Source organism: Cetorhinus maximus, chromosome 12, assembly GCF_964194155.1.
Source record: "Cetorhinus maximus chromosome 12, sCetMax3.hap1.1, whole genome shotgun sequence".
NCBI lineage: Eukaryota > Metazoa > Chordata > Chondrichthyes > Lamniformes > Cetorhinidae > Cetorhinus > Cetorhinus maximus.
In genome coordinates, this window is record NC_135890.1 from 79,588,227 (window position 1) to 79,610,044 (window position 21,818).

The following is a 21,818-nucleotide window of genomic DNA, read 5'->3' on the forward strand; positions in this document are numbered from 1 at the left end:
AGGGAAGGAAATCTGCCGTCCTTACCTAGTCTGGCCTTATGTGACTCCGGACCCACAGCAATGTGGTTGACAATTAAATGCTGCCTGAAATGGCCTAGCAAGCCTCTCAGTTGTATCAAAACTACCACAGAAAAGTCAATAAGCAATGAAACCAGACAGACCACCTGGCCTCGACCTAGCAGTTGTTGACCCTGCAAAGTCCTTCTTTCTAGCATCTGAGGGCTTGTGCCAAAATTGGGAAAGCTGTTTCACAGACTAGTCATGTAACAGCCTGACATAGTCATACTCACAGAATCATACCGTTCGGACAATGTCCCAGGTACCACCATCACCATCCCTGAATAAATCCTGTCCCACCAGCAGGTCAGACCCACCAGAGGCGGTGGCACAGTGATGTACAGTCAGGAGGGAGTTGTCTTGGGGGCTCTGAACATTGAATGTGGACCCCATGAAGTCTCATGGCATCAGGCCAAACATGGGCAAGGAAACCTTCTGATAATTATCACCTACTGCACCCTTCAGCTGATGAATCAGTACTCCTCCACTTGGAAAAAGCACTGAGAGTGGCAAGGGCAGAGAATATACTCTGGGCGGAGAACTTAAATGTCCATCACCAAGAGCGGCTTGGTAGCACTACTACTAACAAAGCTGGCCAAGTCCTAAAGGCACATCTGCCAGATTGGGCCTGCACCAGGTGGTGAGGGAGCCAACAAGAGGGGAAAACCTACTTGACCTCGTCCTCACTAATCTACCTGTCGCAGTTGCCTCGGTCCATGACAGTCTTGGTAGGCGTGACCACCTGTGCAGTCCTTATGGAGACCAGATCCCATCTTCACACTGATGATACCCTCCAATGTATTGTGCGGCAATACCACCAGGCTGAATTGGGTAGATTTTGAACAGATCTAGGAACTCAAAGCTGGGCATCCATGAGGTGCTGTGGGCATCAACAGCCACAGAATGGTATTTGACCATAACCTGTAACCTCATGGTCCAGCATAATCCCCTGCTCTATCATTACCATCAAGCCGGGGGATCAACCCTGGTTCAGTGAAGAGTGCAGGAGAGCACATCAGGAGCAGAACTAGGCATACCTAAAAATGAGATGTCAGCCTGGTGAAGCTACAGCACAGGACTACTTGCATGCCAAACAGCGTATGCAGCATGTGATAGTCAGAACTAAGGGTTCCCACAGCCAAAAAATCAGATCTAAGCTCTATAGACCTGCCAGTTATGAATGTTGGTGGACAATTAAACAACTAGCTGGAAGAGGAAACTTGACATATATCCCCATCCTCAATGACGATGGGGGAGCCCAGCACATCCGTGCAAAATGCAAGGCTGAAGCATTTGCAACCATCTTCAGCCAAAAATTCTGAGTGAATGATCCTTCACGGTTGTCTCCTGAGGTCCCCAGCATCACAGATGCTAGTCTTCAGCCAGTTCGATTCACTTCACATGATATCAAGAAACAGCTGAAGGCACTGGATGTTGCAAAGGTTATGGGCCTTGACATTTCCCTGCAATAGTGCTGAAGACTTATCCTCCAGAACTAGCTGCGCCCCGAGCCAAGCTGTTCTAGTACAGCTAAAGCATTGGCATCTAGCCAGCAATGTAGAAAATTGCCCAGGTATGTCCTAGCCACAAAAAGGCCAACCCAGCCGTTGCTGCTTCAAGAGTCTACCCTTGATCATCAGCAAAGTGATGAAAGATGTCTACAACAGTGCTATTAAGAGGCACTTACTCAGCAATAACTTGCTCGCTGGTGCTCAGTTTGGGTTCCACCAGGGCCACTCAGTTCCTGACCTCAGTCCAGCCTTGCACCAAGCATGGACAAAAGAGCTGGACTCGAGGTGAGAAGAGAATGCCTGCTCTTGACATCAAGGCAACATTTAACCAAGTGTAGCATCAAGGAGCTCCAGCAAAACTGGAGTCAATGGGAATAAGGGGGAAAACGCCCCACTGATTTGAGTTATACCTAGAACAAAGGAAGATGACTGTGGTTTTTGGAAGTTAATCATCTCAGTCCCGTGACTCCACTGCAGGAGTTCCTCAGGATAGTGTCCTAGGCTCAGCCATCTACAGCTGCTTCACCAATGATTTTCCCTTCATCATAATGTCAGAAGTGGGGATGTTTGCTGATAATTACACAATGTTCAGCTGCAATTGCGACTCCTCAGATACTGAAGCAATCCATGATCATATGCAGCAAGACCAGGACAACATTCACACTTGGGCTGAAAGTAACATTCACGCTACACAAGTGCTAGGCAATCACCAATAAGAGAAAATCTTAACGTCTCTCCTTGAAGTTCAATGGCATTATCTTTGCTGAATCCCGCACTATCAACATCCTGGGGGGGTTACCATTGACTAGAAATTGAACTAGATCAGCCACATAAATACTGTAGCTACAAGAGCAGGTTAGAGGCTGGGAATTCTATGGAAAGTAACTCATCTCTTGACTCCCCAAAACCTGTCCACCATCTACAAGGCGCAAATCAGGAGTGTGATGGAATATTGTCCACTTGCCTGGATGCGTGCAGCTCCAACAACACTCAGGAAGCTTGACACCATCCAGGACAAAGCAGCCAGCTTGATTGGACCTCATCCACCACCTTAAGCATTCACTCCCTCCACTGCCGATGCACAGTGGCAGCAGTGCGTACCATGTGCAAGACGCACTGCGGCAAACCACCAAGGCTCCTTTGACAGCAACTTCCAAACCCATGGCCTCTATCACTTAGAAGAACAAGGGCAGCAGATGCATGGGAACGCCACCACCTGCAAGTTCCCCTCCAAGCCACACACCATCCTGACTTGGAACTACATCACTGTTTTTTCACTGTTGGCTGGAACTCCTTTCAGAACAGCACTGTAGTTGTATCTACATCACATGGACTGCAACAGTTCAAGAAGACTGCTCACCACCACCTTCTCTAGGGCAATTAGGGATGGGCAATAAATGCTGGCCTAGCCAGCAACACGCACACCCTGCAAAATAATTAAAAAGTAGATTGTAAAAAGTGTAATATGCCTTGGGAAGGTGCTGGTGAGTACCACAAGTTACATAAAAGTCCCAAACATATAAAAATGCTGTTTTCTCAGTGGTAATTAATTGTATGACTGGTGCTGCAATGACACTACTGGATAGAGGAAATTGGTTATTTATCTTGTAAATTAAATCAGTTATGTGAAATGTTCACAGTAGGTATGACTCAGGAGTCCTTTAAAAATGGCGGGCAAGCCTCAATTCCGGGATTCCTAACCTCATTCCAGGGCTGTCTGATTTTTTGGGAGTGTCTTTGGAGGGTGTGCGTGGTCAAAAGCCCACATCCGTCACTCCCGACCTGACCTGCTCTACTGTGCAGATAGGCAGGTCCTACCCCTCTGCAAATTTCATGGAGTCGGGCAAGGTTTTTACAGAGTTGTGGTTTACGGTCCCTTAGAGAAGACACGGATCCTACTCAGCATGAGGAGACCTTTCAAAAGGTGAGTTCCAAAGGTACTCCTCATGCACCCCATGCCATGCCAAGACCCCCCCCCCCCCCCCCCCCCCCCACTGCCACACTGCCACCTGCCCACCATGGCCCCTCATGCCCCCAATTCCAAGCCAGGCCCTTCTCCCTGTGCCCTCCCTGGGCCCTCATACCCCCAATGCCAAGCTATGGCACTCCCATGTCCATTAACCCATTATACACTGTATAGAACCAAGGAACCTATAGTGACAGTAGGATGTATAAAAAAAGCTGTAAAAACAGTAATTCATTCATAACTTCCTACTATGTTTTAAAAAAAGGTTTTTTTAAATGTATTTGTTTTGGGATGTGGGCATCGCTGGCTAGGCCAGCATTTATTGCCCATCCCTAATTGCCCTTGAGAAGGTAGTGGTGAGCCGCCTTCTTGAACCGCTGCAATCCATGTGGTGTAGGTTCCAGGCATTTAAAAGTCAAGCACATTGCTGTGGGTCTGGAGTCACATGTAGGCCAAGACGGCAGACTTCCTTCCCTAAAGGGCATTAGTGAACCAGTTGGATTTTTACGCCAATCATTTCATGACCATCATTAGGCTTTTAATTCTAGATTTTTACTGAATTCAAAATTCACCACCTGCCATAGTGGGATTTGAACCCCGGTCCACAGAGCAATACTCTTGGTCTCTGATTCATGGCCCAGTGACAATACCACTACATCACCACCTCCCCTGAATTAATTTCACCTGGAAGGCAATAAAAGTGTCAATCACTCAGACCCTTTAAAGTATCATTATCAAGTATCAATTAGTCTTGGCTGAGAGCCCAGACAGCCATTACTCTTGTTGAAACAGCTGGGCCCCAGAAAACACATTGTTTGATTGACAGTTCAAGCTCTCTGGTCTCTGCTGTCAATTTCATAGTGTTTATTTACACAAGGTTAAGTGCTTTCAAGGGCTTGTGGTTTTTGTTATTGATACTTTAAAGGGTCTGGGTGATTGACACTTACTGCCTTCTAAGTGAAATGACACTTTTCTAACATAGTAAATTAAAAATGAATTACTTTTCTTTAAAGCTCTTTGTTTACACATCCTACTGTCATTATAGGGTTATTTGGCTCTCCACAGTGTATAGTGGGTCAATGAGCATGGAAGTGTCATAGCTTGGTATTGGAGGTGTGAGGGGCCATGAGGGTGGATGGAAGGGCAAAGCTTGGCATAGGGAGCATGAGGGACATGGGGTGGCATGGATGGGGAATGGTGCCAGTGTGGAGGTTGAGGGGGTGTGAGGGGTGAGAGCTGGAGGGCTTTTGTGTTTTTTTTTTAAATGGGACAAAGTCTCACAGCACTGAGGTAGGCCTTTTAAACAGCCCGCCTCGGGACCCGGCAACCCCTGTGGCTGCCTCCAAATTTTTTCCCAGGCTAGCTGGCCCAAATCCAGCCTGTACCCAACCTCGGCAATAAGATCCCACCCTTGTGGGCACTTTCTCCCAAGGTGAGTGGGCTGAGCACGGAATTTTCCTGACTCCCGCTACCCGCCTCGGATGAAAATTCAGGCCATAGTGTCTGCAGCAGAAGGAGCTTTTTTAGGTGACCACTGTTGTGGATGTTGTGGAGACTGTCAGATCAGGCCATGCCAGAAAATAAGCTTGCCTTGAAAATCTTCAATGTGCACAGCAATGCTACTTTCTATTATGGAGCTCCTATTAGTAAAAAGCAACATTTGATTGGTGCCATTCATTATAATGCACGTGTTTTTCCACTTTGCACTCTAAGGAAAATTATGAAGGGAATTAATATTAAACTAAACTAATCCATTTACATTTATTATTCTAAAGCCAGCAAAACATACATACCCTTTTCTCTTATATCCCAGCACTTGCAGGGAGATGATGGCACAATGGTATTATTGCTGGACTAGTAATCCAGAAGCCTAGGCCATTGTCCTGGCAGCTGGTGTAATTTAAATTCAATTGATTTTTAAAAATCTGGAATATGAAGCCTCAGTAATGATGACCATGACAGCTATCATCGGTTGTTGTAAAAACCCACCTGATTCACTGATGTCCTTTAGGGAAGGAAATCTGCCGTCCTTACCTTGTCTGGCTTACATGTGACTCCAGATCCACGCAGTGTGGTTGACTTTTAACTGCGCTCTATAAGGGCAATTGGGGATGGGCAACAGATTCTGGCCTTGCCAGCGACGCCTACATCTCATGAAAGAATAAAGAAAAAAAAGTGAACTGATCAGAGAGAGCCAGCATAGATTTGTAAAGTGTAGGTTCTGTCTAATGAAACAAGTTGAATTTTTTGAGAAAAATATAGTTGATAGGGGAGTTTCTATGAATGTGATGTATAAGGACTTCCAGAAGGCATTTGAGAAGGTTCAATTAAATAAACGGTTACAAAAAAATTATGTATGCAATTGGAGGGCTGCTACTGACATGGGTAGGGATTGGTTAGCAGGTAAAAGATAGAGAGTAGGGATAATGGGTATGTACTCCAATTGTACTACGTCTGCATGTCCTGTTAGGTCTGCTAAAAACGGTAAATTTTAAAACTTACTGGTGCATCTCTCTCTTCATCTTTTGCAATTGCTCGCTTTAGTTTTATGGAGTTGGTGCCTCCAGATGTTGGGCAAGGCAATGGTGAGGTTTTCATGCCATGGTGACAATAATGCCCCACAGGGATCGGTACTAGGGCCTCAGTTTTTCACTAACTTATAAATTGCTTCAATGAAGGAATTATATCCATGTTTTCTGTCGGTACTGAATTGGGTGGCACATTAAATAGTGTAGATTGGAGCAGAAAACTGAAAAGGGACATTGATTGAGTGAACAAGTGAATGAGCAAAACTGAGGTAGATGGAGTTAGTGTGGAGAAGTTTGACATTGTCTACTTTGCATCTAAGAAATCTAGACCAGAGTATTTTCTAAATGGAGAACAACTAGGAACTTTGAAGGGGCAAGAAATTTAGGAGTCCAAGTACAGAAGCCACTAGAAGCTAGTGGACAGAATCACAAAATTGTTACAGTGCGGAAGGAGGCCATTTAGCCTATCCTGTCTGCACCAGCTCTCTGAATGAGCAACTTGCCTCATTGCACTCCCTGGCAGGTATTCACTGTACTCCCTGCAGGTCTGCTTCTCTTTGCCTCTCTCCTGAAGGTAAATAGACAGGTACAAAAATATTTTAAAAAGCTAACATAAAGTTGGATTATATCCCAAAGGAACTGGAATACAAAGTGGTTGGTATGTTACAGATATACAAAGCTGTGGTGAAACCAAATTTAGAGTACTGCATTCGGTTCAGGGACTGACACCTCATGTAGGATATATTGGCCTTGAGGGCTACAGTGCAGAATCACCAGAATGGTTCTGGGTTAAAAAGGTTAAATAATGAGGATATAGACTAGGCCTATATTCTCTTAAATATAGAAGTTTAAGGCATGATTCAGTTAAGATGTTTAAGATTGTTATAGATTTGTTAAGGTAGATGGAGAGCAACTATTTGTTCTGGTGGGAGAACCCAGAAAAAAAGGACATAGCCTTAAAATTAGAGCCAGGTTATACAGGGATGTCATCAGAAAGCACTTCTTTACACCAAGGATATTTGAGATCTGGAACTCTCCTCTAAAAAGCTGTTGCTACTCAGTTTATTGAAAATTTCAAAACTTCAATTTATAAATTTTTGTTAGGCAGTGGTATTAAGGGTTGTGGAGCCAAGATGGGTGGATCGAGTTGAGGTAGAGATCAATCATGGTCTAATTAAATGACGGAACAGGCTAGAGGGAATGAATGGCCTGCTTCTGTTCCTATGTTTCACTAGTGGGTGGATATTGAAACTAATATTAGGACAATTAGGATCTTGACAATTACTCCTTGCTTTCCTGTTGGAAGTGTGTGTATGGGCCTAGCAGTTGTGGACAGGATTAGACTCCGCAGTGATGTTCCTGTTGTTTAATACTTGCGAACAAAGCACTCACAGGAATAATGTGCATTTGGGAGAGGAACTGGAGGGCAAGAAGTTCTTGTGCCACCATACCCCACTAAAGTGTCAAAGCCTTCTGGAGAGCAGTGTAGGGGAGAGAATTACAAGAAAAAGGCTGAAGTTTAACTATTATTTATAAAAGGATGTTCTCTGCATTGGAACTTCCAGGATTGCCAATCAAAGAGATGAAACAATTTTAAAAATTCTACAATTTTGTAGTTATTTGCTGCATTTTCAATAGATCTTGCGTGAGAATACCTTCATTTACCTACCAAATGAAAGCTAAGATCTAAGAGAGAATAGCTTCAGGCTGAGCTTGTTCTGGTAGTTTTATAGGTTGTGATTTCATAAAGATATTTTGTGTTTCTGAAAGCTTGATTTTTAAAATTTCATTTGCTTTCTAAAGGCTTTCTATATACTCATACTTTTGCTCCCATTATTAATTGTTTACCAAACTGACTCCGCAGCCTAGTAGTGTGAAGACCTTCCTGGTGGAGGCATTCTTCCACTGCTTGGGTTTTGCCACTGCATGGGGTATAGCTACAGTATGCATTCACAGAGCATTCTCCTTTCTACAAACATTTGATATGGAGCCATGGAATACAAACAACGTACTTCCTGGCTCGATTCTGCATGTAGCTACAGAATAAATGGATCAGTAATCTCTGGAAACATATATCAAGGAAATTCAGTATGGTATTAGAAAGATTAAGCATTTAGTACAGCATGCCTCTACTCTATTTATTCACTCTTTTGAAGTTTCAATATATTGCTCTAAGTACTAGTGTTAGTCATGGTGAGTTTTTATTACTGAGTTGTTACATCATAGGTGCTCGTTTTACACCATCCTTGGTTTTGTAAGTTAGCTGCTGGAACTAATTTAATTCACTTTAAAATTGTTTTTTGCGTCTGATTTTTCACAGTATTTTAGCTGATTACTGAGTTTTGGGTTAGCATTTAGAATTTCTGATCTGGCATTATCATCATTTGTCACGTGTTTTTTCTTCTCTGATTCTAGGCGTCACCACAGTCCGAGTCATGCATTGTTCAAAGCATGCAGGCTCTAGGACATTTTTCTTCCTCTGTTGTCAAAATCCAGATGTAATGTACCATCTCCTGACCTGTTAACATATTCTTTTCAAGGACCTTTAAGACAGAAATTTATCTTTCTCAAACGCATTTTAATTTAAAAGGACATAAAGTACAGGTCTTAAAAAGAAATCTTTTCTTGTGCTAGGCATACACGAAGACAGATCCCAGCTCTTACTTAAGGTATATAAATACGTTTTCAAGCAAATTCACATTTATTTTGAAACATCAGCAGGAAATTACAGAGGGTGCTCGGTGCAATAGTAATATCACATTGTGTTGCTGTTTTGTATGTATAAAATACTCATATGTAACCCAGAGATTATCTCTGTTTACAGAGATATGTATTTCCCATTTGATAACATTTACTTAATGTTATAAAATTGTAGTATTCCATTAAGTTGGTAGCACTACGAGCCAGAACTTCTGTGGAGCGGCAGTCACATCAAATTGCCACTGGGTTCCTATCTACTTACACTGATATGCAACTGCACCTTTCTCACTCGACCTTCCAACTCCGGCTCGGTGAGAATAGTGCAGTGCGGCTGGCCAGGAATCCTCTCAATCGAATGCGGGAGAGTCGAGGGAAAGGAAGCCACACCGCTTTTACAGCACCAGCCTCTGTAAAGTAGGTAGGTTTAAAGGTCTAACCACTTTGAGAAGCCAGGAAGAAAGTAAGTTTCTAAGGTAAGTGGGTAGGGTGGCGAGAGGTGGAGGTGGTGAGGTTCTGGTGGTCAGTGGGGGGGGAGGGTTAGGCAGTCAGTCGGGGGGAGTGTTGTGCGATCAGGAGGGGAGCGTCGGGGTGGAGGTGTAGTCGGGGGTGGAGCCATTAGTCAGGGGTGGGGGTCTGGAGAGTAGCCAGGGGCTCTAGAGGGTAGTCAGGGAGTCTGGAGGATAGTTGGAGTATTGGGGCGTAGTCAGGGGGCTTGGGGGTGGTAGTCAGGGTGTCAGGAGGATAGGTGGGGGATGTCAGGAGGGTATTTGGGGGGTCGGGAGGGTAGTTGGAGGGTCGGGAGGGTAGTTGGAGGGGTGGGGGTAGTCAGGTGGTCGGGGGGATAGTGATAGGGGGGTTGCGGGGGTCAAATGGAGGTGGTGGTGGGTATAATCGGAGGGGTCCGGGGGATTCAGTGCTTTAGTTACCCAGGAGTTAGAAGTGGTTTTAATTTTTCTAACTTTTCCTGGGTGAACTTTCCTATATGCCAGTCTGAACCATCCGAAGAATGCAATTTAAATTGGAGTATCGCATGGTTCCCAGTGTAGGGTAATTGCCCAACGGAAGTTAGAACTACCCAGGAAATTGCCATGCAGTCCTTATCTGGGGACTTCCCTGGTTGGGGACTGGCAGCGCATCTTTGGGGTACCTCCCGGGTACAGTGCCCAGAGGTTGGAAGCTATGGGCTGAAAGTATCTGCTGCATAATCCAGGAGTCAAAACTCGCGGTTACTTTGAGCTCCCAAAACTTAAATTGGGGGTGTTCATTTTCACAGGCTTAATGCCTGGCTAGCTAGCTGAAAAGGTAAAAGCCAAATGTCGTTGGGTGAGGATAAAAGTGTAATCTGGGTAATCAGTACCAGAGTTGAAATGTGAAATATGTACTAGGTACTGCTAGTTCTTTTGTTCCCTCTTCTCACCTCTGGTATAATAAAATTCTTTATGTGCATATATTTATCTTTTAAATGGTTTTTCAAAATTTGCTTTTACCTATTTTTTTCTGGCATGATGCTTGCTCATATTGGAATAACCCTTAATTGGAATAATACTATGATTTCTTTCCTTGCTTCCCACCCCCATATATACTTCTAGTCACTACCTTGCCTGGTTTCCCTTCATTCCCTCGTAGCAATTCTACATATACCTGCTCTTCAGGTGCTCTCCCATAATATTTCAGTATTCATTTTATAATGATGAACCCTTCATAAAAACACTTGAAATGTAAATTTTCCTACCACATGAATTTCTATTCCCTTTGCCTTATATCCAGTTTGTTTTCTGCCCTTGAACCACATTGAGACTGGCTGACTGGCCAACTCAATCACTCACTCTTTCATTTTGATTTGATCTGCCACTAGTCCTTATTGCTGTGAAAGCAAAATTTAAGGATTAGCTCAGTTAGAGCATATACAAGCTTGTGATCATGCATCTCTCACCCTGATAGTTCTACAACAGAATCTGGTGATGTGTTAATGTTCTTAGACTATGCAAGTGTAAAAAAGAACCACGAGATGACTGGGAAGCATAAAAAATACAGCAAGGGTAATCCAGAGTTATATTTACACTTAGAGGCAAAAGAATCTTCCAAACCAGCACCTTCCAAACCCATGACCTCTGCCACCTGGAAAGAAAAGGCCAGCAGATGCATGGGAACACCACCACCTGCAAGTTCGCGTCCAAGTCACAGGCCATCCTATCACCATTCCTTCACTATCACTGGATCAAAATCCTGAGACTCACTCCCTAACAGCACTGTGGGTGTACCTACTCCACATGGACTGCAGTGGTTCATGAAGGCTGCTTAGCACCACCTTCTCAAGAGTAATTAGGGATGGTTACAAATGCTGGCCTAGCCAGTGACGCCCAGATCCTGTGAATGAATTTTAAAAAAAGGCCAAGCAATGCAAAAGCATGGAAGTCCCACCAAATGCTACAGAACTTTTCACCCCTCAGGCACAGACTACAAGCGAATGTGCATTTTAGGTGGCTGCAGAACAATTGGATGACTGGGCAAGTTGTAGAATCCCTTTACGAAAGGTGGCCATGGTGCAGTCACTGGTGGAGGTGCTCACAGCCCCTTGCAATGTCTTTATTCAAGTTTGGACCAGTATCCCTCATGGTTCAAGCTAACAGTGCAGCCTCGTAGTGTGGTTTAGGAGAATGCCTGCGCCTCAGTTGAGAGCACAGCATACAGTCGAGTGGCTGAACCTCCTGCCAATCAATCAAGTTGGGTGGGATGGTGTGCTTTTGGACAGCCAATGAGCGCATTACGCATCCAAGTGGTGGCCAGCGCTCTCCTGCATGTGTGAAGGCGTCTTTCTTTTTGATTCTGCAAGAGAAGAATATCAGGATCATGGACTCTTGTGATCTCGCGGTATGCATCATGGCTTACAGGGAACAGAGAAGAAGGAGAAGATTACGACGGAGGCGCCTGGCTCGCCCGTGGGAGGAGCACCACCCTCAAGATGAAGGTGTGGCAGGGTCTCCTGCACATGAAGCTGAAGATCCATAGCGATCCAGTGCTGTTGAAGACTGCGCATGTCTAGGGAACTGGTCGGTCACATATGCCATATGCTGCAGGATTTGGCGCCGTGGGACATGGAGGGCATCCACTGCCAGTGGCCGTGAAAGTGACCGCGGCACTCAATTTTATGCCACTGGCTCCTTCCAGAGCTCCACAGGTGACCTGTGTAGGATCCTGCAAGCCTCCACCCACAGGAGCATGAGAAGGTCACGGACACCATCTTCACGAAGACACGGAACTTTGTGTATTTCAACCAGGATCAGGCAAGGCAGGGAGCAAGAGTGCTGGGATCGGTGGCAATTGCTGGTTCTTCACAGGTGCAGGGTGCCATCGACTGCACTCACGTGGTGCTTAGATCTCCGTGGCAACCAGCAGTCAACCACGTCAACCGCATGGGCCTCCACTCGCTGAACGTTCAGCTGATCTGTGACCACCACAAATACATCATGCTGGTCTGTGCACGATTCCTAGGGACCGTTGACAACTCCTACATCCTCAGTAGGTATCAGATCCCTGACATCTTCCAGGGTCCACAGAGACTGCAGGGTTGGCTCCTCGGGGTCAAGGGCTAACCATAGAGGACGTGGCTGATGATACCCATGCGGTGGCCTCAGACTGCAGCAGAGAGATGGTATAATGAGGCTTCTGCCACAATCCTGACTTTGGTGGAACAAATAATAGGCATATTGAAAATGAGGTTCCGGTGCCTCATCAGGTCCAGTGGAGCCCTGCAATATAGTCTCGGTGGTGGGGGGGCACATCACCGTAGCTTACTGCCTGCTACACAACCTGGCGCTGCAACGGTGGGGAGTATCTGGCTGAGGAGGAGATGGAGGAGCTGCACGTCTCCTTCAATGCAGAGGATGTCAAAGGGCATGAGGGTGATGAGGTCCTGGAAGGCGAGGATGCCAGCAATGAGGCCGTCGCACTGGCCAGATGAGGCAAGCACACTCGTGAGACCCTAATGGGTACAGGATTCGTGGAGGATGATGGCGAGATGCAGTGAGGACCTCACCTTGCATCTGTGAACATTTGGCTCCCGTGTGCCAGATGGCAACACACGTACCCTCAGTGCTCAGGCTCATGTCATGGAGACAGAGTGGAGGCCCTAATAGTCTCAAGATTCCAGGAGGATGATAATGACATGCAGTGAGGACACTCCATAGATCTTCACATTGCATCTGTGAACACCTGACTCCTGTGTGGCTGATGGCAGCTCTCTTGCACTCTGCAATCAGTGTCATACCATGAAACTTTAAGTTTACCTGATCCTTTGGCAGCCTTCATCACCTGTACCCTTCAGGACCACACCATCACTGGACACAGATGCTGAAGAAATGGGGGACCAGCCCACCTTAAAGGTGCTGAGAGCACACGGAAAATGACGGAACTCTGTGACACCTGCCCATGACATTCTGGCAACAATGACGTGAACCATCAAGATACAGGCATCACTGATTTGTCCAGTGAGTGTGAAGAATTAACATCACTTTGCTCTGAAGGCTACACACTATACTGAGACACTTGCCTTTATCTTGTGCAGGAACCAAGGTTTCACATCTGAATGACACGAGCATGCTCATCATAACAGGGAGCCATAGACAAGGAGAAATTCTTGGGAGTTTATTTACAATAGTGAACATTATGTCCAAGTGATTAACACCTGTGCCCACGCAGTGCAGCTACATCATCTTAACTTTTGTTAATTTAGTTAATTGTTTTAACTCAAAAAGAGTTACATCATCTTAACCTTCCTAACTCTGCTGCTATGTCTTGGTGTCCCCCCGACATTCACAGTGGAGATGAAGGCAGCCTGCTGACTGCCAAACCCTGTCTGATAACCGCGACATGCGTCCTCTGGAGGGCTGAGACACCGGGGGGGCCCCGGCCTGTTTTGAGTATCCTGCTGTGGGCCAGATGCACCCTCTTCATCCTTTTTCTACGCTGGATGGCGGACCTCTTGTGTGCAGTGTTGGCACTGACCGCCTCTGCCACCACCTCCCAAGCTGGAGTGGTGAGACTGATCAGCCTCCTGCAGCCAGAACTGGGGTAGAGGACATCACAGCATCCAAAAGGTGTTCCAGGGATGCATCACTGAATCAGGGGGCTGCGCTTTTCTTGGCTTTTGGGGCCATGTCCTTACTGGAGCAGTCCTGGGCTGCAAGCATTGAGAATGTGTGCGCGGCTGAAGTTTACATATGGTGTCCGGAGTGAGGAAGCAGCGAGATAACGGCATGGCGGGCAAATCGGGGGCCACCTGCCAGCGAGACGGCGTGTTTCCTGTGACTGCATAATATGGCGCAAGAAATCCGCCATTGCGACTGGTGGGTAAAACGTCGTTTTTCACACCTGTTACTGCACTTAAGTACAATTCTGGGACAATTCTGCTCCTAAAGTTGGTGCAGGTGCAGGGGAACCTGGGTGTATATGTACATAAATCATTAAAGGTGGCAGGACAGGTTGAGAGAGCGGTTAATAAAGCGTGCAGCATCTTAGGCTTTATTAATAGTGGCATGAAGTACAGGAGCAAGTAAATTATGATGAACATGTATCAGACACTGGTTCGGTCTCAACTGGAGTATTGTGATTAGTTCTGGGTGCCACACTTTAGGAAAGATGTGAAGGCATTAGAAAGAGCGCAGAAAGATCCATGATAATGGCTCTAGGGGTGAGGAACTTCAGTCATATAGAATGGAGAAATTGGAACTGTTTTCACTGGAGAAGAGAAGGTTGAGAGGAGATTTGATAGACTTATTTAAAATCATGAGGGGCCTGGACAGAGTCGATAGGGAAAAAATGTTTCCATTGGTGGAAGGATCGGGAGCAAGAGGGCACAGATTTAATTGGCAAAAGAAACAATGGTAACATGAGAAACTTTTTTACGCAGAGCCTGGTTGGGATCTGGAATGCACTGCTGGGAGTGTGGTGGAGGCAGGGTCAATCGAGGCATTCTAGAAGGAGCTGGATTGTTATCTGAAAAGGAAGGATGTACAGGGATACAGGGAAAAGGCAGGGGAGTGGCACGAGGTAAATTGCTCCTACAGAGAGGACAGACACAATGGGCCAAATGGCCTCCTCCAGTACGGTAACAATTCTGTGATTCTGACCCTTCCTCTGTCCATTCAAAACTTATCTTCTTCTTTCCGGTGCTCATTGATCTGTGCATTTCTGTTTTTATTTCAGATGTCAAACTTTGCATTTTTACTTGTTAGGTTAGCATTTAACATTTAATAGTATTAACATTTAAATAAACTTATATCAAGAATTTCTCTGTACAAGTAGTTTATGCCATCAATGTTATTTCTGGTTAGTTTTCCAGATAATTTTGGGAATGTTAAACACAATCTACAACAGGATAAGGATTATGGCTTATAACATTAGTTTCTGATATTGAGAGAAAAATTACTCATTAGAAATTTAAGCATTCAAAACTATATTATATTTTCAATAATCGCTGTCTGTACAGGATTACAATGCCGTTCAGAAGCAAAGACTTGTAGACTTGAAGCAGTAAAACAACTATTGGACTTTAGCCAATCTCATCTGAGATTTTACCAAGCTTCACTCAAACCTCTGTACTGTATTCCAGCTACATTTGTTAATATATTCTTTACTGAAGTGAGTAAATATCATTTGCAATTATTAATAGTCTGACACAAAGTACATAGTTCAATATTGATAGCCAGTCTGCTTTTCACATAATGTGCATTTATAAGAGAGGCCCTTAAATCATTGACATGTGGAGAGCAGTACCGATCCAGGCTTAGGATACGGCCAGCATATTAAATAATGCTCATCATTCAGAGTTACTGTACTGCATCTCTTCTCTTGAAGGTACTCCAATTTATTTTTTTAATTGCCTTCCTTTGCCTTAATAAAGGTTCTTTCTGGGCTCGGATGCACTGTTTTCAAAATCTGTTTTCAATCTGGGTGCAGGTATAATTCACTAATGCCTCAATTTATCATTGGTCCACAATCCAGCCTCTAATATCCAACTAATGCTATTAAGTTCACAGAAATTGGCAATTTGGTATTAGTGGTAAGAATGCTTGGGAAAGGGGATCCCATCTGACTAGTGCTGGCTGCAGTCTAACTGTAGCTGACTCACACTGAATATTGGATACAAAAGTTGAAGCTTAGAAAGGGCTTAAGCGGCTTGCCATACTGCCTTTCAGTTTCAAATGACATTGGCAAAATTCCACTGGCAGTCAGAGGCCGGCAAGCAGAGCTGCAGGCATATGTTTGAGTACACTCATAAGCGATGAGCATAAACTGGAATTAGCAATTGGTTGGGCATCAAGTTCTACCCGCTTTGTATTTTTGAATGTCAGATGTTGTAACTTTGTGCAGCCAGAGAGGCAATGTTAAGGTCAGCAGTTTAACCTGATGGCTACCTTAGGCACAGAAAGACCCAGAAAATATGTGCCAAGGGATGAGTCCTGGGCACTCTCATGTCTAATCTGTGCATTAATATCCATACAATGCCTGATATTAATTTTTCTTCAGAAACATCTACTCGAGATAACAAAATGAGAGAGGGTGACAGAGGAAAACACATGTTGATACTAAACTGATGTTGGGGCGTAGTTCAGCTCCAAGGAGATTCCTTTTAATGGCTGTCATTGGCCTGTGCCCACTTCAGAAAAATATTTTGCTTGCTAGCCTGTAAGGCCGATGTCTTGGAGCCAATGATATAATTTTTGGTAACCAGGGTGCTGTCGTGCTTCAGGTACCAGCACTTAATATTATCAGTTGCTGTGGTCTGAAACATATTTAGTACTAAATATACACTGGCATGGCAGTGCATCTCAGAAGAGCCCTGTACTGAATTTCTCCATGTGTATGGCATCAATGTGGCCATGTGGGTCATTTCCCCAATTGCTCTTCCTTCACAAGCACAAAGAAGTGATATGTTTTTAGGTCTTATCTGCCCATCATATCTAGAATCTTCAGCTTCTGTACTTCAGAATACTATCATGCTTCAGAGCTGCTTCACTAGCCTTCATACCTAAATAGATTTTGATATTGTGGCACTGATAATGAAGATAAAGCCTTGTAGCCCCTGGGCCTAACCTATGCCTCCATAAAGTCTTTCACTCATTTTTGAAAAGCATCAAAACATCAAAACTTCAGACCTCACTTAACTCTTAAGCAAACTTATTGGACAAACGTAATATAATGCCATTTGTTACATTCAGACTTCTCTATCCCATTGCCCTCTTGGCCAACCTGACATCTTCTACCCTCCATAACCTTCAGCTCATCCAAAACTCAGCTGCCCATATCCTATCCTGCACCAAGTTTCACTCAACCTTTACCTCTGTGTTTGCTTATTACCTACATTGGCTCCCAATTCATTGACACCTCAGTTTTAAAATTCTCACCCTTGTGTTCAAACCACTCCATGGTCTCACTCCTCCCTATTTCTGTAACCCCTTGTAGCTCTACAATCCTTCAATCTATCATAGAAACATAGAAAAAAGGAGTAGGTCATTCGGCCCTTTGAACTTTCTCCGCCATTCAATGTGATCATGGCTGGTCCTCTACCTTGATGCCACACTCCTGCTTTCTCCCCATACCTCTTGACGCCTTTAGAGTCCAGAAATCTATCTCTTTCTTTCTTAAATATATTCAGTGACTTGGCCTCCACAGCTTTCTGTGGTAGAGAATTCCACAGTTTCACCACCCTCTGAATGAAAAAATTTCTCCTCATTTCAGCCCTAGATCTCTACCATATATCCTGAGACTGTGACCTCTTGTTCTAGATGCTGCAGCCAGAGGAAACATCATCCCTGCGTCCAGTCTGTCCAGCCCTGTCAGAATTTTTAACATTTCAATGAAATCCCCTCATTCTTCTGAACTCCAGTGAATACAGGCCTAGTCAACTCAATCTCTCCTCATATGACAGTCCTGCCATCTCAGGTTAGCCTGGTGAACCTTCGTACACTCCCTCTATAGCAAGTGTGTCCTTTCCTGGTAAGGAGACCAAAACTGCACACAATACTCCAGGTGTGGTCTCACCCAGGTCTCATCTGCAGTAAGACACCCTTGCTCCCGTACTCAAACCCTCCTGCAATGAAGGCCAACATACCATTTGCATTCCTAGCTGCTTGCTGCACTTGCATGCTTGCTTTCAGCGACTGGTGTACAAGGACACTCAGGTCCCTTTGTACATCAACATTTCCCAATCTATCACCATTTAAATAATACCCTGCCATTCTGTTTTCTTACTGAAGTGTATAACTTCACACTTATCCATGTTATACTGCACCTGCCATGCATTTGTCCACTCACTCAACTTGTCTAAATCGCCTTGAAGCCTCTTAACATCCTCCTCAACACTCACATTCCCACTTAGTTTTGTGTTGTCAGCAAACTTGGAAATATTACATTTTGTTCCCTCATCAAAATCATTGACATATATTGTGAACAGCTGGGGCCCAAGCACTGATCCCTGAGGTACTCCACCAGTCACTGTCTACCACTCCAAAAAAGATGCATTTATTCCTACTCTCTGTTTCCTGTCTGTTAACCAATTCTCAATCCATGCCAATATATTACCCCAATCCCACGTGCTTTAATTTTACACACCTCTTATGTGGGACTTCATCAAAAGTTTTCTGAAAATCCAAGTACACTACATCCACTGGCTCTCCCTTATCTATTCTGCTAGTTACATCCTCAAAAAAACTCCAGTAGGTTTGTCAAACATGATTTCCTTTTCATAAATCCATGCTGACTTTGTCTAATCTTGTTGATATTTTCTAAGTGTTCTGTTATCACATACTTTACAATAGACCCTAGCATTTTCCCTACTGCTGATGTTAGGCTAACTGGTCTGTAATTCCCTGTTTTCTCCCTCCCTCCTTTTTTAAATAGTTGGGTTACAATTTGCCACCCTCCAGTCTTTTTTTTAATATTCATTCATGGGCTGTGGGCTTCGCTAGCTGGGCCAGCATTTATTGCCCATCCCTAGTTGCCCTTGAGAAGGTGGTGGTGAGCTGCCTCCTTGAACCGCTGCAGTCCATGTGGTGTAAGTACACCCATAGTGCTGTTAAGCAGAGAGTTCCAGGACTTTGACCCAGCGACTAAGTGAAGGAACGGCAATCTATTTCCAAGTCAGGATGGTGAGTGACTTGGACAGGAACTTCCAGGCAGTGGGGTTCCCATCTAACTGCTGTCCTTGCCCTTCTAGATGGTAGTGGTCACGAGTTTGGAAGGTGCTGTTGAAGGAGCCTTGGGTGAATTCCTGCAGTGCATCTTGTAGATGGCACACACTGCTGCTACTGTGTGCCGGTGGTGGAGGAAGTGAATGGTTGTGGATGTAGTGCCAATGAAACGGGCTGCTTTGTCCTGGACCATGTCAAGCTTCTTGAGTGTTGTGGGAGCTGCACTCATCCAGGCAAGTGGGAAGCATTCCATCACACCCCTGACTTGTGCCTTGTAGATGGTGGAGAGACTTTGGGGAGTCAGGAGGTGAGTTACTCATTGCACGATTCCTAGCCTCTGACCTGCTATTGTGGCCACAGTGTTTATATGGCTGGTCCAGTTAAATTTCTGGTCAATAGTAACCCCCAGGATGTTGACAGTGGGGGATGTTGCCTTTAAGAAGGGTTGTAGAGATAAGCCAGGGAAGTACAGGCCAGTGAGTCTCACGTTAGTGGTAGGGAAACTATTGGAGAAAGTTCTGAAGGAGAGTATCTATCTCCACTTGGAGAGGCAAGGTTTGATTAGGGATAGTCAGCATGGCTTTGTTAGAGGGAGGTCATGCTTAACAAATTTGATTGAATTTTTTGAGGAGGTGACCAGGTGTGTAGAAGAGTGTAGTGCAGTTGATGTAGTTTATATGGATTTCAGCAAAGCCTTTGACAAGATCCCACATGGGAGACTTATAAGGAAGGCAAATGCACATGGGATACAGGGTAATTTGATAAGGTGGATTCAAAATTGGCTTAGTTGTAGGAGACAGAGGGTGATGACAGAAGGATGCTTTAGTGACTGGAAGCCAGTGTCCAGTGGCGTACCACAGGGATCTGTGCTCGGTCCCCTATTATTTGTCATTTATATAAACTACATAGATGACTTTGTGAGGGGTAGGATTAGTAAGTTTGCGGATGACACAAAGATTGGCCGGGTGGTTAACAGTGAGGCTGAGTGTCTTGGGCTACAGGAAGATATAGACAGGATGGTCAAATGGGCAGATAAGTGGCAGATGGAATTTAACCCTGAAAAGTGTGAGGTGATACACTTTGGAAGGAGTAATTTGACAAGGAAGTATTCAATGAACGGCATGACACTAGGAAGTTCTGAGGAACAAAGGGACCTTGGCACATATGTCCATAGATCTCTGAAGGCAGAGGGGCATGTTAGTGGGGTGGTGCAAAAGGCATATGGGACACTTGCCTTTATCAATCGAGGCATAGATTACAAAAGTAGGGAGATCATGTTGGAGTTGTATAGAACCATGATGAGACCACAGCTGGAGTAGTGTGTGCAGTTCTGGTCGCCACATTATAGGAAGGATGTGATTGCACTGGAGGGGGCGCAGAGGAGATTCACCAGAATGTTGCCTGGGATGAAACATTTAAGTTATGAAGAGAGGTTGGATAGACTTGGGTTGTTTTTGTTGGAGCAGAGAAGACTGAGGGGCGACCTGATCGAGGTGTACAAGATTATGAGGGGCATGGACAGGGTGGATAGGGAGCAGCTGTTCCCCTTAGTTGAAGGGTCAGTCACAAGGGGGCATAAGTTCAAGGTGAGGGGCAGGAGGTTTAGGGGGGATGTGAGGAAAAACTTTTTTACCCAGAGGGTGGTGATGGTCTGGAATGCACTGCCTGGGGGGGTGTTGGAAGCGGGTTGCCTCACATCCTTTAAAAAGTACCTGGATGAGCACTTGGCACATCATAACATTCAAGGCTATGGGCCAAGTGCTGGTAAATGGGATTAGGTAGGTAGGTCAGGTGTTTCTCACATGTCGGCGCAGACTCGATGGGCCGGAGGGCCTCTTCTGCACTGTGATTCTGTGATTCAGTGATGGTAATGCCACTAAACATCAAGGGGCGATGGTTTGATTCTCTCTGCCAGGGCTATTCCTGAATCTATAGAATTTTGGAACATGACAACCAATGCATCCACTATTTTCATGACCTCCTCCTTTAGTACCCTGGGATGTAGATTATCAGGCTTTGGGGATTTATTAACTTTCAGTCCCATTAATTTCTCCACCTTTGTTTTTAGTACTACTAATTTCCTTCGATTCCTCCTCCTCACTAGGTCCTTGGTTCCCTTGCAATTCTGGGAAGTTATTTGTGTATTCCTCAGTGAAGACAGAACTAAAGCCGTTGTTTAATTGCCCTGCCATTTCCTGGCTCTATTATAAATTCTCCTGTTTTGGACTGTAAGGGACCTACGTTTGTCTTCACTAATCTTTTTCTTTTTACATAACTTATAGAAGCTTTTGCAGTCTGCTTTTATGTTCCTTGCAAGTTTACTCTCATACACTATTTTTCCCCTCTTAATCAATCTCTTGGTCCTCCTTTGCTGATTTCTAACTGCTCCCAAACCTCAGGCTTGCTATCTTTTCTAGCAACTTTATATGACTCTCCTTTGGATCTAATGCTATCCAAGTACCTCTCTTCTTAAGACCTCCTAAAAACCAATATTTTCGACTAAGCTTTTAGGAACATGGAACATAGTCAGCCACTCAGTCTTTTGACAAAAACAGAATTACCTGGAAAAACTCAGCAAGTCTGGCAGCATCGGCGGAGAAGAAATCAGTTAACGTTTCGAGCCTTCAAGGGCCATGAAGGCTCGAAACGTTAACTGATTTCTTCTCCGCCGATGCTGCCAGACTTGCTGAGTTTTTCCAGGTAATTCTGTTTTTGTTTTGGATTTCCAGCATCCGCAGTAGCTTTTAGCTTTTTGTTTTTAACTCAGTCTTTTGAGTCTGTTCCACATTAAACTTTATCATGGTCTGTATCCTAACTCCATCTAACCAAATTGGCTCCGTAACCCCTAATGCCCTTGTGCAACAAA

General features: G+C 44.7%; 1 protein-coding gene across 5 annotated transcripts in view; it reads left to right on the top strand.

The window, feature by feature from the left end:
• The window catches only part of acads (acyl-CoA dehydrogenase short chain), a 178,349-nt gene that overhangs the window by 68,312 nt on the left and 88,219 nt on the right, over window positions 1–21,818 (top strand). The window lies entirely within an intron of this gene.